We start from the raw sequence: 15,823 nt of genomic DNA, 5'->3' as shown, positions 1-15,823 counted from the left end.
TCATCAAATCAGAATGAAGATTGAAGACATTCCGAAAACGACATTTAGAACTCATGAGGGTCATTATGAATTTTTGGTCATGCCTTTTGGCCTTACCAATGCACCTTCAACATTTCAAGGTTTGATGAATTCAATTTTCAAACCATTCCTTAGAAAATTTGTGTTAGTATTTTTTGATGATATACTAATCTACAGCAAGTCTTGGAAGGATCATGTTGAACATGTTGACAGAGTTCTACAACTATTGGAGGAGAAACAATTATATGCAAAAAGATCCAAATGTTTCTTTGGAGTCCAGGAAGTGGAATATTTGGGTCATATTGTATCTCATGAAGGAGTTAAGGTAGACCCTAGCAAAATTAAAGCCATTAAGGAATGGAAAATCCCCACATCCATAAAGCATCTGCGAGGATTTCTTGGGTTGACAGGGTATTATCGTAAGTTTGTTAAGAATTATGGGAGAATAGCAGCACCTCTAACAACATTATTGAAGAAAGATTCATTTTCATGGACTCCGGAAGCAACAAAGGCCTTTGAACATCTTAAAGAGGCAATGTGCCAAGCATCGGTCTTAGCTACACCGGACTTCACAAAAACCTTTATTGTGGAATGTGATGCTTCAGGAAATGGAATTGGTGCTGTTCTAATGCAAGATGAAAGACCCATTGCTTTGAAAGTCGTCCAATCAAGGGAAAGTTTTTAAGCAAAGCTATTTATGAGAAGGAAATGTTGGCAATACTCCATGCACTTAAGAAATGGCGACCCTACCTAATGGGAAGACACTTCAAGGTAAAAACGGATCATGATAGCCTTAAATACTTTTTAGAACAAAGATTATCCTCTGAAGAGCAACAAAAGTGGGTCACAAAGATGTTGGTTTATGACTTTGAAATCATCTACAAAAAAGGGAAGCAAAATGTGGTGGCAGATGCACTCTCAAGAAAGGATGAGGATGTGGAAGCATTGTTGTGTGCCATTTCTATTATCCAACCAGATTGGATAAACGAAGCAAGGGAGGAATGGAAGAATGACGAAGAAGTGTGGGCACTTATTCGAAAGCTACAACAAGATTCCAGTACTTCTGATACATTTAGCTGGCAAAATGATTCGTTATGGTACAAAGATCGCTTATACCTCTGTAAGAATTCCCAGCTAAAACAAAAGATTCTTATGGAATTGCACACTTCTCCCTTAGGAGGGCACTCAGGATTTTTAAAAACTTTCCACAAGGTTAAGAAGGAATTTTTTTGGGATGGCCTTAAATCAGATATTCAAAAGTTTGTGGCGGAATGTTTGGTTTGCCAGCAAAATAAAGTTGAAACAATTAAGACACCGGGTCTATTACAACCTTTATCCATTCCAAGCCAACGTTGGGAGGAGGTTTCAATGGATTTTATCACAGGTTTACCCAAGTCTGAGGGAAAGAGTGTCATCATGGTGGTAGTTGACATACTTACCAAGTATGCACACTTTTGTGCATTATCACATCCATTTAAATCCAGTACAGTTTCTACTGCATTTATGGAAACAGTTCAAAAGCTACATGGAAACCCAAAGATTATTGTAAGTGACAGAGATCCCATTTTCACTGGAAATTTTTGGACAGAATTATTTTCTTGTCTTGGTACTCAGTTAGCTCATAGCTCATCTTATCATCCTCAATCTGATGGGCAAACTGAGATAGTAAACAAATGTTTGGAAGGATATCTTCGTTGCTTTGTATCTGATAAACGGACACAATGGGTCAAATGGTTGCCTCTGGCTGAATGGTGGTATAACACTTCCTTCCATACAGCAACAAAAATGACCCCATTTATGGCACTTTATGGGTATCAACCACCATCCATCACATCATATTTAAGAGAAAATTCTAAGGTTCAGGCAGTGGAACATCACATCGAACATCAACAACAAGTCCTCCAACTCTTAAAGGATAACCTCGTGTTGGCACAAAATAGAATGAAACAACAGGCAGATCAACATTGCAGCGAAAGAAGTTTGATGTAGGTGATTGGGTATTCCTACGGCTACCATATAAGAAAATGTCCCTAAAGCAAGCTAAGAAGGATAATAAATTATCACCAAAGTATTATGGTCCGTACAAGGTGTTGCAAAAGATTGGTACTATGGCATACAAATTGGAGCTTCCTGCAGCTTCTCGATTGCACCCAGTTTTCCATGTTTCATGTTTAAAGAAGGTTATAGGTGACAAGCTCCCAATTCAAACAATATTTCCAGAACTTGACGAGGAAGGAAAAATTATATTGGAACCGGAAGCAGTCACAGAAACAAGAACTCGACAGCTACGAAATCGATCAATTTCAGAGTATCTTATCAAGTGGAAGAACTTATCCGCTGAAGATTCCACATGGGAGGATGAGAATTTTATGCAGAAGTATCCAGAACTACTCAAGCGTTGAGGACAACACTTTTTTGAAGGAGAGAGGCATGTTGGGTCCCTATAATACTAGTGATTACCCCATTACTATTGTTGTTATACCCCTTATTTATATTGTTGTGCCCCTATTACCCCCATATTGTTATTTCTGTGCCCCATAGAATCTCTCTATTTGTTATTTTTGTGGCTTTATATTATTATTGTTAGGTCGGCTGGATTATATTGTGACTCCTTAGACTCCTATATATAGAAAGGAGGTTTTGTCATTTGTATCATCCAAGAATTGTCCATTTATGTAATGTAAAGGAGGTTGCCCCCTCGAAGAGGCTGAATTCTAAGGCGTTGATCTATCTTTTCTATCTTTTCTTGAGCTGGTTTCATAACACACTATATGTGCAACATACAATGTTCCCTTCTTTTGTTCAATGGAGTGAATGTCAAAGCCTAAACTAATTGCAAAAATGGAATTGTTATTTTATTTTCAAGAAATGGAAATGCTACTTGCTCAACTTGTAAATGCTAAGTAATCAATTCATGAAAGAACAAAGGTTAATCTAATTTTAGAAAGAAAGCTATTTTATCTTGCATAATTCATCAAACTACCAATCAAGATTTCATGTACCATCTACCTAGTTCACACTTGCTTGTAAATAAATAACCTACTTGCATCATACTTGTGAGAAAGAAACTAAATCTACTCTGTTTTTGCAGTGAATAAAAGGAAGGGTTGGAGTGGATTATGAGATTCCCCTCATCATAAAATCAATGCTGGGGGTCATTATTCATCTAAAATAATTCATAGTTGCAGTGGGGATCAAAACTAATGAAGGAAAGTGGTGTTACAGGTTTACTACAGGAAGGGGCAAATTTGCTACATGAAGGGACAAATTTGATACATGAGGAGATAATTCATCGAATGAGTGAGTAAATCAAATGAAAATTGGATGGGACAAATTTTATCATTCCAAAATACCCCTGTTAACACCTGCTACAAAATAACAGAAAATTACTAGTCTAAAATCTGGAAATTCGAGAACTAATGGGTTAGTTAACCTTCAAATGCCTAACCTAATTAAGTGAAAATGAAATGGGGTAATTTTTTTATTAACTTGAATGTTTTTATGATCTAGTTCAAATGGAATAAATTCAAATGAATCTCATTAACATGTTCTAAAAAATAACATAAAACTACTACTATTTGCTACAAGGTACTTCCAGAAATTTTAGATTTGTGAATAAGTAAACTAATCCAAGTAGCTCAATGAAGACTATGACCTTCCAAAGAAGTTCCAAGGATGAAATCATGCTTTTTACTCTATAAATAACCTGCAAAATTACTTACTTCAACAATTTAACCCAATCCTTCAACAAAAAATGATCAATACTAAATACAGAAATAAGAAAAACAAGAACAAGAGATGCCTGTGAATAAGAAACGAAAGGAAGAAAATTAAATTATACAAAATGGATCTGAGGCTTCTGGGATGGCCAAGCCCAAGGATACTAAAATTCCTATGAAGGATAACAAGCTTTATAAGCTAAACATGGCATCAAACTTCATTATTTGAATCAATCCAATTACACCCCCACTAGAAATGAAATGGAGGTCTAAAAAATACATGCCTTTAGAGGAAAATTATAATTGGTACTTAAAAAAAATTATGAGGAAGAATTCTCCTTGAAAGGAGGAAGCTTTCCCCTCCAAAATCCCTAAAATAGTGGATCTGGTTCCCAACACTAGGAATATGCCTTAAATGACAGGAAACACATTCCTTGATTTTCTCAATCACTGGAGCTCCAAAATTTGTGCAATAATTTTGTAACATCCTATTGATTTATTATACAATTTTGATCCTCCTATGGTAGGGAGAAAGTCCATAGATTATCTCCTCCAAATCTTCATAATCTGCCCAATATTCTCATAATACTTTACAAAAATAAATAATATTAGGCACAAATATGCAATAATCTCTAAACCTTTTGAATGAACATATTAAAGCTAAAAAAATTTATTAAGTGTAGAAGGAGAGGTTTAATATAGCCTTCATGTGCTTAACAAACTTTAGATAGACCTTAATTTGTGTCTAATTTAGAGGCCCATCATACCCCCCTGCTAAAACTGTTGCTCATCCTCTTAGAAACCTATCCATTATCTTGCCCTATTGTTCTTTTCTTATGACTCAGATGGCTTTCATGATATCCCATACTGATGTGGATATAACTGCCCTTGTTGGATAAGATTTGTGTTTATCTCAATTTCCCATCATTCCTTTGATTCTCCCTCTCCTTTCATGACTTCAATAAACTTTTATCAATGTAGAAAAAGGAGTTTCTCTTTTCTGCTATAGGAGTGAGAGTGTTTATGGAAACAAAGGTAGAATAAATGTTTTTTTTTTTTTTTTTATGATGCTGAGGAGAAGGTAGAATTAAACATGCAACCCAAGACACTTTATCCTTAATGACACAAATTCATTAATCTTTCTTACTGATATTTACATACGTGGAAACTATAGAGTATGATTTTGAGAATTGAGAGAGTTTTAAGGATTTTCATGCTAAGAATTGGTGGATAAAATTTGTACATACCCTTTTACTTATGATTCTTTCCACCTTCATAGGGTTTGAGGGAAATTCTGTCCACTACCAAGCTTCCTGTAACAACCTGTGACTTTCTTGTAGCACTTTTTGCAGACCCTGTAGGTTCCTATGCAGTGGAGGTTGTTGTAACAAAAGAAGTTTTTGACATTCTTGTTTTAAGGTCGGGGAAATAAAAATTACAAGAAGCACCCTTTCCCTATTCAACACACCATATTCTTAAGTAAATGCTCAACTAGTCCAATTTTTTTCTCTTCCTAGAATCCAAACTGTAAATTTGTAGAGTACTTTTTCTTGATGATTGAGGCGATTTTGGAATCCTTATGCCAAATGTTGGAGAGAATGAATTTTTACTTACTTTTCCTTTGAACATTTCCTTGCTTATCAAGTCTCTAGTGGATGTTTTGGGAAAAATTTGCCTTCCTATAGCACTTTGATAACTTCCTGTAGAAAATTGTTCCTCCTTTAGCATTTCAAGACAACCTCCTGTAGAATAATTTTTTATCCATATCTCTAAAATATAGACTGGATTGAACTAGGTTTTTTGGAGCATGTAGACATAATCCTTATGCAGCTCCCCATAAAAAATCTCGGAAAATGGATGCAAGAATCTCGAGAAAATTTAAAAATGGCGGTAGGTGATGGAGGTTGATTTACAGAAAAGTGTGCATTGGAATTTGCTGAAATTGCTTAAGCATGTTACCATCATCCATATGCATCTCCGCATGAAACAACTTAGACAATGGATGCATGATTTTCAAGCTATGATAAAAACAATTCTTTTCTCTATGTATTTTGACTTCTGTTGCAAAACAAAGCCCTCCTATATCATTTTAGGACGTCGAAGAAAATGAATGGGAAAAACTTGGGAATGATGGGTGGATGGTGGAAATAGATGAGGGTGATGGATTAGTATGGCCTTGGTCTTGTTGGAGCATCTGGTAAAAGGAGGAGAAAGCCCAAGTTTGACTTCCTTTTACTAGATTTTTGATCAATTTTTTTCCTTTTGGTGCTAAAGTGTTCTTGTTGCTTGTAAAGGTTGGAGAGCACCTGCATTCATGAGAGAGAGATACATGGAGAAAATATTTTTTTTTGTTTTTATTTTTTTCATTTTTTTATTTTAGGCCTACTAGTTGCCTCAATGATGTTTTCAACTAGTATGTCTACTTAGGTACCCCAAAGGAGGTTTTCACCTAAGATATTTTCATTTTCTCTCTCTCTTTTCTTTTTTTTAAACCCATTGACTGCCTCATTGAGGTTTTCAATCAATGAGCCAATATCAGGTGCTTGAAATGAGGTTTTTACCTGATATTTTATTTTTTCCTCTTATTTTTTTATTTTTTCTCTCTTACTCTACTTGAAAAAACAAAATCTCTTTCAAGAATAGGAATACTTCCAATGGAGCCATCTGCACATCAAGATGACAGATAAACTGATGTGTAGGCTTGAAATATATGCTTTGACATGTACCTGAATTTCAAAGACCAAATGCTTTGACTTTGACAATATCAAGCACAATTGAAGAAGAGAGTGATGCTCCATCTTGTTGATTTTCTAGAACCAAAACTCAATACAGGTTGCTCATCTCAATCATTATTCATGTCTTCTTCGACCATGACATTCAAATATTCCTCTTTTTGCATATTATTCTCTTGAAAACATGGAGGTTTTGATGGTAAGAATGAGGGAACTTTCTCAATATCTGATTTTCATCAAGTGCAACCCATGATTATTTGGTATTCTTATTTGAATCTTCTTTTTGTGCATGTTGTCCTTCATTGGCATCAAGAGAATCTCTTTTTTTCAATACTATTCGTGAGCTAAGATGAATACCATTGAGATCAAGAGGAGATGGTAGGAAGTGTTGTACCTCAACATTGTAAGTGGGTTGAGCTACTTCCTTGTGTGGGTTTGGAAATGGTGGTATAGGTAATTATCTTTGAGGTGGATGTGGTTGGGGTTGTGGTTGTGGTGGAGGTGGATGGTAGGGATAACATGGAGATAGGTATGGATGATATTGAGGATATTGTGGATTTCGCCCATAAAGTCCTTTCCAACCTTGTTACCAAGATTGGTTTTGGGGTTGAGATGGCCAAGGTTGCAAAGGAAAGGGTGTGTTCCAATTACTTTGAGATGGATGTACATAAACTTGAAATTGTGAATTAGATACTTGGATCATATCATGTTGACTAGGCTGCCATGGTCTTCGTTGAGATACATAACATAATTGCTTGGGCGATTGAATTGCTCCATTGTCCTCTTGGTAAAATTCCTTCAACCTTGGTAATGATGGGCAATATTTGATAGCATGTGATTCTGGATGGACAACACAAATATTGACATCTCATTTTTCCTCATCTTGCATTGTTAACATTTCTACTTGTTTGATTATATTGCTAAGAATTTATGTTTTATAGTCATTAAACAAATTTCCAAGTTTAGCTTGACTTACCGATATTGATGTTGATTTACTTACTCTTGCCCTTCCTCTTGATATGTGTTTTCATGTTTCATAAATTTCTTCAAATGATAATTGGTATACATCACCTTTACTGATGAGATCAAGGAGATCAATCCACTCATCCATAATTGTTCTAAGTAAGAGGTTTTTTAGTGTGTCAGATCCTAAATGATGTAATTTTTACCTATTAACATTATACATGAACCTCTCTATTAGATCCTCAAGAATCTCATATTCTTTTTGATTAATTCTAAGTATTTGTTCTTCAAGATCACGATCTTTATATTTTTCTATAAATATATTTTGCATATCATTCCATGATCTTATTGAATTAGTCCCTAAAATAATGAACCATTTAAGAGCTATATCCTTCAATATTTCCTGAAACAATCTCAATTTTTGAGTGTTTAATAAGTAACCATAAGATCTATAAACAATTTCAAATTCAAAGAGAAAGGTTTCCAGATCCTCTGACCTTAGATCATGAAAGTTTGGAAGAAAATATGGAGGGATGTTCTTCATGTGCACACTAACATCAGTATCTTGAATCAGAAATCAAAGAGGATCTTCTTCATTGTCATAATCTCCTTCCATTTATTCTATCTTCCCTACCACCTCCTCTTCTTCTACCTGCGAAAGTGGATGGTGATGTGGCTCTTACTACACCACGTGATCAAATGAGGGGTTTTGGTGTTGAAGATTTTTTTTTGAATAAGAATGCTAATGCTAATTCAATTTTATTTTTTTGAAATGAAATATGCCTAATGAAATTCTTTTGTGTTTTTGCAGAAAGTAAAAGAAATGAATCAACTAGGGAAGAAAAAAATGCATACTTTGACACCTCCCTGACAACGGCACAAAAAAGTGACGAGCCTCAGTATTGCAATAAGAATGCAGCAACTACTAAGGCTACCAACTTTAATTATCAACTTGGGGTTTGTAAAAAATTAAGAGGTATCGACACTATATGTGCAACATACAATATGTCCTTCTTTTGTTGAATGGAGTGAATGTCAAAGCCTAAACTAATTGCAAAAATGGAATTGTTATTCTATTTGCAAGAAATGGAAATGTTACTTGCTCAACTTTTAAATGTTAACTAATCAATTCATGAAAGTAAAAAGTTTAATACTTTTAGAAATAAAGCTATTTTTTCTTGCATAATTCATCAAACTACCAATCAAAATTGCATGTACCATCTACCTAGTTCACACTTGCTTGTAAACCAGTAACCTACTTGCATCATACTTGTAAGTCTACTTTGTTTTTTGTGGTGAATAAAAGGAAGGGTTGGAGTGGCTGAGGAGTTTCCCCTTATCATAAAATAAATTATGGGGGTCATTATTCATCTATATTAAGTCATAGTTGGAGTGGGGGTCAAAATTGATGAAGGAAAGTGGTGTTATAGGTTTGCTACACGAAGGGACACATTTGTTACAAGAGGATATAAATCACCGAACAACCAAGTAAATCAAATGAAAATGGTATTTAACAATTTTTTTATTGAGTAGGATATCTTAAGTCTCCATTCCAAGTGGAATCACTCCAAAATACCCCTGTTAACATGTGGTAAAAAATAATAGAAATTTGAGAACTAGTGGACTAGTTAACCTATCAAATGCCTAACCTAATCAAATGCAAATTCAATGGGGTAATTTTTTATATATTAAATAGAATTTTTTTATTATCTAATTCAAGTGGAATAAACTCAAATGAAGCTCATTAACATGTTCTAAAAAGTAACAGAAAACTACTATTATTTGCTACAAGGGACTTCTAGAAATTTTAGATTTGTGAATAAGTAAACTAATCCAAGTAGCTCAATGGTAAATATGACCTTCCAAATCTATTCCAAGGATGAAAGCATTCTTTTTAATTTGTAAATAACCTGTAAAAGTACTCACTTCAACCATTTAACCCAGTCCTACAACACAAAATCATCAATACTAAATGTAGAAATAGGAAAAACAAGAACAATAGATGCATGTGAATGAGAAGTGAAAAGAAGAAAATTAAATTATACAAAAGGGATCTGAGGCTCCTGGGATGGCCAAGCCCAAGGATAATCAAATTCCTATGAAGGAGAACAAGATTTAGAAGCTAAACATGGCATCAAACTTCATTATTTGAATCAATCCAATTACATCTCTGCTAGAAATGAAAGTGGCGTTGCAAAAATACAAGTTTTCTCCACAAGAAGACTAAAAAATACATGCCTTTAGAGGAAAAGTCGAATTGGTACTTATAAAAAATTGATGAGGAAGAATTCTTATTAAAAGAGGAAGCTTTCCTCTCTAAAAGCCCTCAAATAGTGGATATGGTTCCCAACACTAGGAATCTGCATTAAATGATAGGGAAAACATTCCTAGATTTTCTCAATCACTGGAGCTCCAGAATTTGTAAAATAATTTCATAAAATCCCGTTGATTTATTTTCCAATACTGATCCTCCTATAGTAGGGATCAAGTATCTAGATTATCTCCTCTTCCATATCTTCGTAATCTTCCCAATATTCTCACAATATTCTACAAAAATAAATAATATTAGGCACAAATATGAAATCATCTCTAAACCTTCCTAATGAACATATTAAATCTAAACACCATTATTAAGTGTATAAGGAGAGGTTTAATATAGCCTTCATGTGCCTAAGAAATTTTATATGGGCCTTAATTTGTGTGTAATTTAGAGGCCCATAAAACTATACCTTTCTAGTTGTCTTCTTTCTTGAACTAATCTTCTCACAGCTGGAGTTTATGGCTCTTCATCTTATGATTAATGTTCTGTTGTAGAGTTTGATTCTTCCTCCTTTATCTTAAACTCTATCTTCTCAGGTTCCTTTGGTAGGAATTCATGTTTAATAACATCTTTCACCTCTCTAAACACCACATCTCGATTGTACACAACCTTCCTTGTTTACGGGTTCCAAACCTTATAACCTTTTAAACCTTCCTTATATCCAATAAATATGAACCTTTTAGATTTACACTATATGTGAAAGAGAGGGTTTCTTACCAATCCATACTTCATGTGGAGTCTTATACTCCAACACTAATGAAGGTGATCTATTAACCAGGTAACATGCAGTCGCCACCGCCTCTGCCCAAAATTGTTGTCCTAACTCAGCACCACTGAGCATGATTCTTTCCTTTTCCATCAACATCCTGTTCCTTCTTTCTGCAAATCCATTTTTCTGAGGTTTGTATGGAGTAGTCTTCTACCGTGCTATACAACACTTCTTACATAACTCTTCAAATTCCACCAGTAGATCTTCCATATTGAGTTTCCAATTTGTCCCCCAAATTTGTCCAAGGCTTCTATTTTTTAGTTCTATTTTAGAGAAATATGTAAGTTGGTTAGAATGTTTGTTGTAATGATTTCATTTTGGAGAGTTCTAGAAAAGGGACTTCCAGAGCTCAGAAACTTTAATGGAAATTGATTCCATTAGAGAGTTATCAAGAAAAGTTGTGCAATATTGCTACAGATGTATCAAAGTTTGCAAAAGCAAAGGGAATCATCAGTGGAGAATATTTCCTATAAGGCCTGCAACATGATTTAAATATAAAACACAAAATTCATCATTTGTTTGTAAATAGGCCAACTTTCCAAATTTATATTGAGGTGGATGAAAAATTTAAGAGCATGGTGATTTTTTCAATCCCACATGAAGAAAGGTGGGACCAACTATTGGATTTGATTGAGCAAGCATAAAACAAAGACCTACATTTTTGGCATAGAAGCAGAAGCAAGGAGCGGAAAAGGAGCATAGTTGGCAACAAATTCCCTAAAAAATTTCAACAAATAGCCGAATTTGTCCAAGGCTTCTATTTTTTAGTTATGTTTTAGAGAAATATGTAATTTGGTTAGAATATTTGTTGTAATTAAGTTATTTTTGAATCCAAAAGTAGTTTAGCAGAAAGTCTATAAATATATTATAAGAAGGCTTAACAAGGGTTGGAAATCGTATGAAGAAAGGAACCATATTTTGATGTAAGTTGTGCAATGTATTGAAGTGATCAATTTACAATAATATAGAGAGTTTTTGTTCTAGGATTCCCATGTCAAACAATTGGTGATTTACTTTCTCATGTGAAATTGTTATTTTCTCAGTTTTCCATATGTTTTCTATATCCTTTATTTCAAGAATATAAAGGGTCGAATTTGCTTAAGTGTACTATGCTCTGGCTTGTAAAAAATATCAATGTTTTCATTATGATCTTAAGTATAGAATTCATCCTAGCATTCTCTATATTTAATTAGACTTAAATCATATTCATCATACACACTCTACAAATACTTTAAAAGATCCAAAAGTTTTCTTATGCTGCCCTGTTACAATTGCTCGATCATTTTTGTGTTTGATCACCTAAAGACTCATGACTCCATGTCCAATGGACTTTCCCTGCAAATTTCAACCAAATCTTCAAAAAACCAACCTCCAAACTCAATAACTAGACTAATATCTTAAAACAAAAATCTAAATCAGATAGAGATATCCCTCTCTAAAGCTGGAAGGGCTAGATTCTACCTTTAAAAGTGGTTTTTTGGTTACCTCTAGGTTTCTCTCCATAACCTAGGGAGATTATGGAGTGATAACAAATCCTATATATAGAAAGGAGATCTTGACATTTGTATCATCCCATAATTGTTCATTTGTGTAATGTAAAGGAGGTTGCCCCCTCCAAGAAGATAATTTTGTAGTTGTTGATCTATCTCTTCTTTTATTTTGTGAGATGGTTGCATAACACATGTCCTCTTCCTCTTCTTCTATCTTGGGACAATGTTCAACAGATAAATTTACACCTACATGAATAGGAACATTCACCTGTTTACTATCCTACATATTAAACCTCTGCAATATTGTCTTGACATACTTCCTCTGGTTTAACCAGAGTTTCCTCTTTACCCAATCTCGTTTAATTTCCATGCCCAAAATATAGTTTGTAGCACTAAGATCCTTCATGTTGAATTTGGAGGAAAATTGGGTCTTCAAATCATGGATAATTTCTTTGTCATTTCCAATCAACAACATATCATTCACATATAAAACCAGATAAATATTACGGTCACCAATTAATTTAAACTACATACATTGATCTGATTTTCTTATGGTGAATCCAAGTCCTCGTATATATGTATCAAATTTCTAATACCACATCCTTGGTGACTATTTTAACCCATACAAAGACTTTTTTAACCTGCATACCAGTTCCTTCTTACCCTTCACTGCAAAGCCTTTAGGTTGCTTCATGTAGATCTCTTCTTCCAGATCCCCGTGAAGAAATGTTGTCTTCACAACCATCTTTTCTACCTAAAAATCAAAAGCAACAACAACATATAAAAGTAATCTGATAGAAGCTACCTTGGAAACAAGAGAAAAAATATCACCAAAATCAATTCCTGTCACCTGGAAATAAACTTTTTCTAGCAACCAAGCTTTGTATTTATCCACCTTCCCTTCTAAATTCATCTTCTTTTTAAACACCCATTTTCTTCCAGTGGATTTCCTTCCAGTCAACAAATCTACCAGATCCAAAGCCTCATTTTTTTCCAAATATGCCATTTCATCAACCACGGCCTCTTTCCAGAGTTTTCCATCCTCTTAATCTACTACCTCCTTAACAGTTATGGGATCATCATTAGTAATAGATAAAGAAAATTTTGAATAGAAAAAAGAGAGACTATACCTTTCTGGCTTCCTTCTTTCTTGAACTGATCTTCTCATAACTCGAGTTTGTGGCTCTTTATATTCTGATTCTCGTTTTGCTGTAGAGTTTAATTCTTCCTCCTTTAGCTCCAACTCTATATTCTTAGGTTCCTTTGGTAGGAATTCATGTTTAATAACATATTTCACCTCTCTAAACACCACATCTCAGTTGTACAAAACCTTCCTTGTTTCTGGGTTCCAAATATTATAACCTTTTAAACCATCCTTATATCCAATAAAGATGTACCTTTTAGATTTTCTTTCCAACTTGGTTCTTTTCTCCTTTGGGACATGTACATATGCATTACAACCAAATACACTTCGATGTGAAAGAGAGGGTTTCTTACTAGCCCATACCTCATGTGGAGTCTTATCCTCTTGTTATCACTCAGGTTGTTCCCAAAAGTTGTAAGAAAGGGAATACAACCGAGGTAACCACAAACCAATCTTTTAGATACAGATTCTAGCCAATCTGCATCCAGAGAGGGCTCTCTCTTTATAATTTAGCTTTGTTTTGATGTATATTAGGCTAGTTATGAAGTACAAGGGTTTTGTTTTGAGTTTTGGTTGGAAGGATGGGGACTCAATAGAACAGTGAGGTAAAACTGAAACATTTCAGTCCATTGGGCATGATGGAGTCAAAGAAGGATGGCTTCCTGGGTTAAGTTTCTTATCAGAGGATTTATCACAGAGCAAGGTACTCGAATGTGGAACAATTTATAGGCTAAAATCTGATGCAATAGAGTCAATGGGTGAAGGGCAATTAAGAATCCTTCATCATGTTAATAGAGGGAAAATGGATGATCCCTGCTAAGGAGAAATTAAGAATTCCTTAGCTGATAATTAAGATGAAATAACCAGGGAAATAGGAGCAATTAAGAATTCACTGTTTATGCTAATTCTAAAGAAAACATTAATAATAATAAAGATTGAACATAGAGTGCAAACAAGCAAATTCTGAGTTATTCTTTTTCTCTATTATTTAGATCATGAGACATAGATGATATAATAAAAACAGAAACTGTAAAACACGAGTTAGAAGGGACTTATTGATCCATAAAATGATTCAAGAGTTCTGCAACATGGTCCTTAGTATCAATTCTTCATCCAGTGAGCTAGACAAAATGGTTCCAACAACATTTTATTCCAAAAATAGTTTAGTATTAGAGTCAGAACTATGAACATCCACCACCAACCAACCCCAAATACTTTTTCTGGAGGGGTATTTATACAAAATGTCAAGATATTATGAAAAATATCCGATAGAAAATAATATCTGCTGACAATTAATGTTTCTTTTACATAGATAGAGACAGACAGTCTCGAAAACAGGGAGACAATAAATAGATGCAATAAATTTGTGCTGCGCTGGTTGATCTGCCTTTATGAGAGGTACTGGAGGTAGGTGCTGCAAGTCGGTTTCCCATCTGTCTTCCACTGATCCTCTGTGCTGATTTTTCTGCTTTGGTCTGACTTCCTTAACTCTGATGTGATACGCTTTGACCCATAGGACCGTGATTCATTTCTGTTCTGCGCATTGTAACAGATGGTGCACAATTTTGCATTTAACCAAAGATAAATTTACAAGATTTCTAACATGCTTTGCCACCACTCTGGTCCTAGTATTTTATGTCTCTGCAGCTTCCTTAAAGTCTCGTCAGTCTCTGTGTACCTGAAAAAATTAGGTGGGATGGTGAATAGATGCTTCACCTCATGCTCTATGTAGAATAGATTTTCCAGGCTGTCATAAAGGGACTGGCTAGATGGAAGTGTTTTTTCTCCTGAAGTACTTGAAGATGCATTAGCTTGATTGACAGCAAATGTATTTAATTTATGTACATAGTCCTTATGCTTCATCAAACGATCATTATCTCCCAAAGGACTCGGCAAACCCTTTTGATTCAGGACTGTAAATTTGTCTGTGAAAGAATCAATTTCTATCTGCATGTCCTGGCATCTTCTGTCCAAGTTTACCATTAGAGTTCTCATGGTTAGAACTCTATTGATGTCCAAAATGGTACCTATTCTGTCTCTAATATCCAGTGCTTCCAGTTCTTCACTAGTCTTGGTATTCAAAAAATGTATTAGCTTGTTAGCTTGCTCAGGCATTTGTCCCAATAAGGCTCTTGTTTTATGAATTTCTACTTGAGCTACATTTATCAAATCAATCTGTTCATAAATGGTCTAAATAGACCTCCATACACCACTAAGGGATTGCATGATGTTGGTCCACAAAATTCCTCTGATTTCTGCCAGAGGCTTATGTAGAGAGAGATCCTTCTCTAAGGCTCTTACCTTATTTTCCAATGCTTTGACTTCCCTTGTTTCTCTGCCACATTCATTTTAGATTTATCATAGCTTTGCTCAATCTTTGCCAGTTTTTCTTTGACTTGATTCAATTAAGATACTTGGAGTTTCAACTCCTCCATGGATTTAATTAATTGCTCTGTGGTCATAGTAGTGCTGCTGCCTGGTGTTGTTGATATTGATGTTGCTCTTGTGATGACTTCTGCTGTTGATGCCAGGACAATGGAAGGTATTGCTGTTATAACTGTGGGAGGGGTAGTTGTGACTGTTGGAGTTACTTTAGGTGGCTAGGAGGTCAACTCTCCCTGCTTTTCTTGCAATGCTTTCTCCAATTCCTGCTCTATCTCACCCAATC

Source organism: Pinus tabuliformis, chromosome X (genome assembly GCF_031772625.1).
Source record: "Pinus tabuliformis cultivar Carrire ecotype Pingquan chromosome X, CPIR1, whole genome shotgun sequence".
In the NCBI taxonomy this organism is placed as follows: Eukaryota; Viridiplantae; Streptophyta; class Pinopsida; order Pinales; family Pinaceae; genus Pinus; species Pinus tabuliformis.
Note: the sequence above shows the minus strand (reverse complement) of the source record.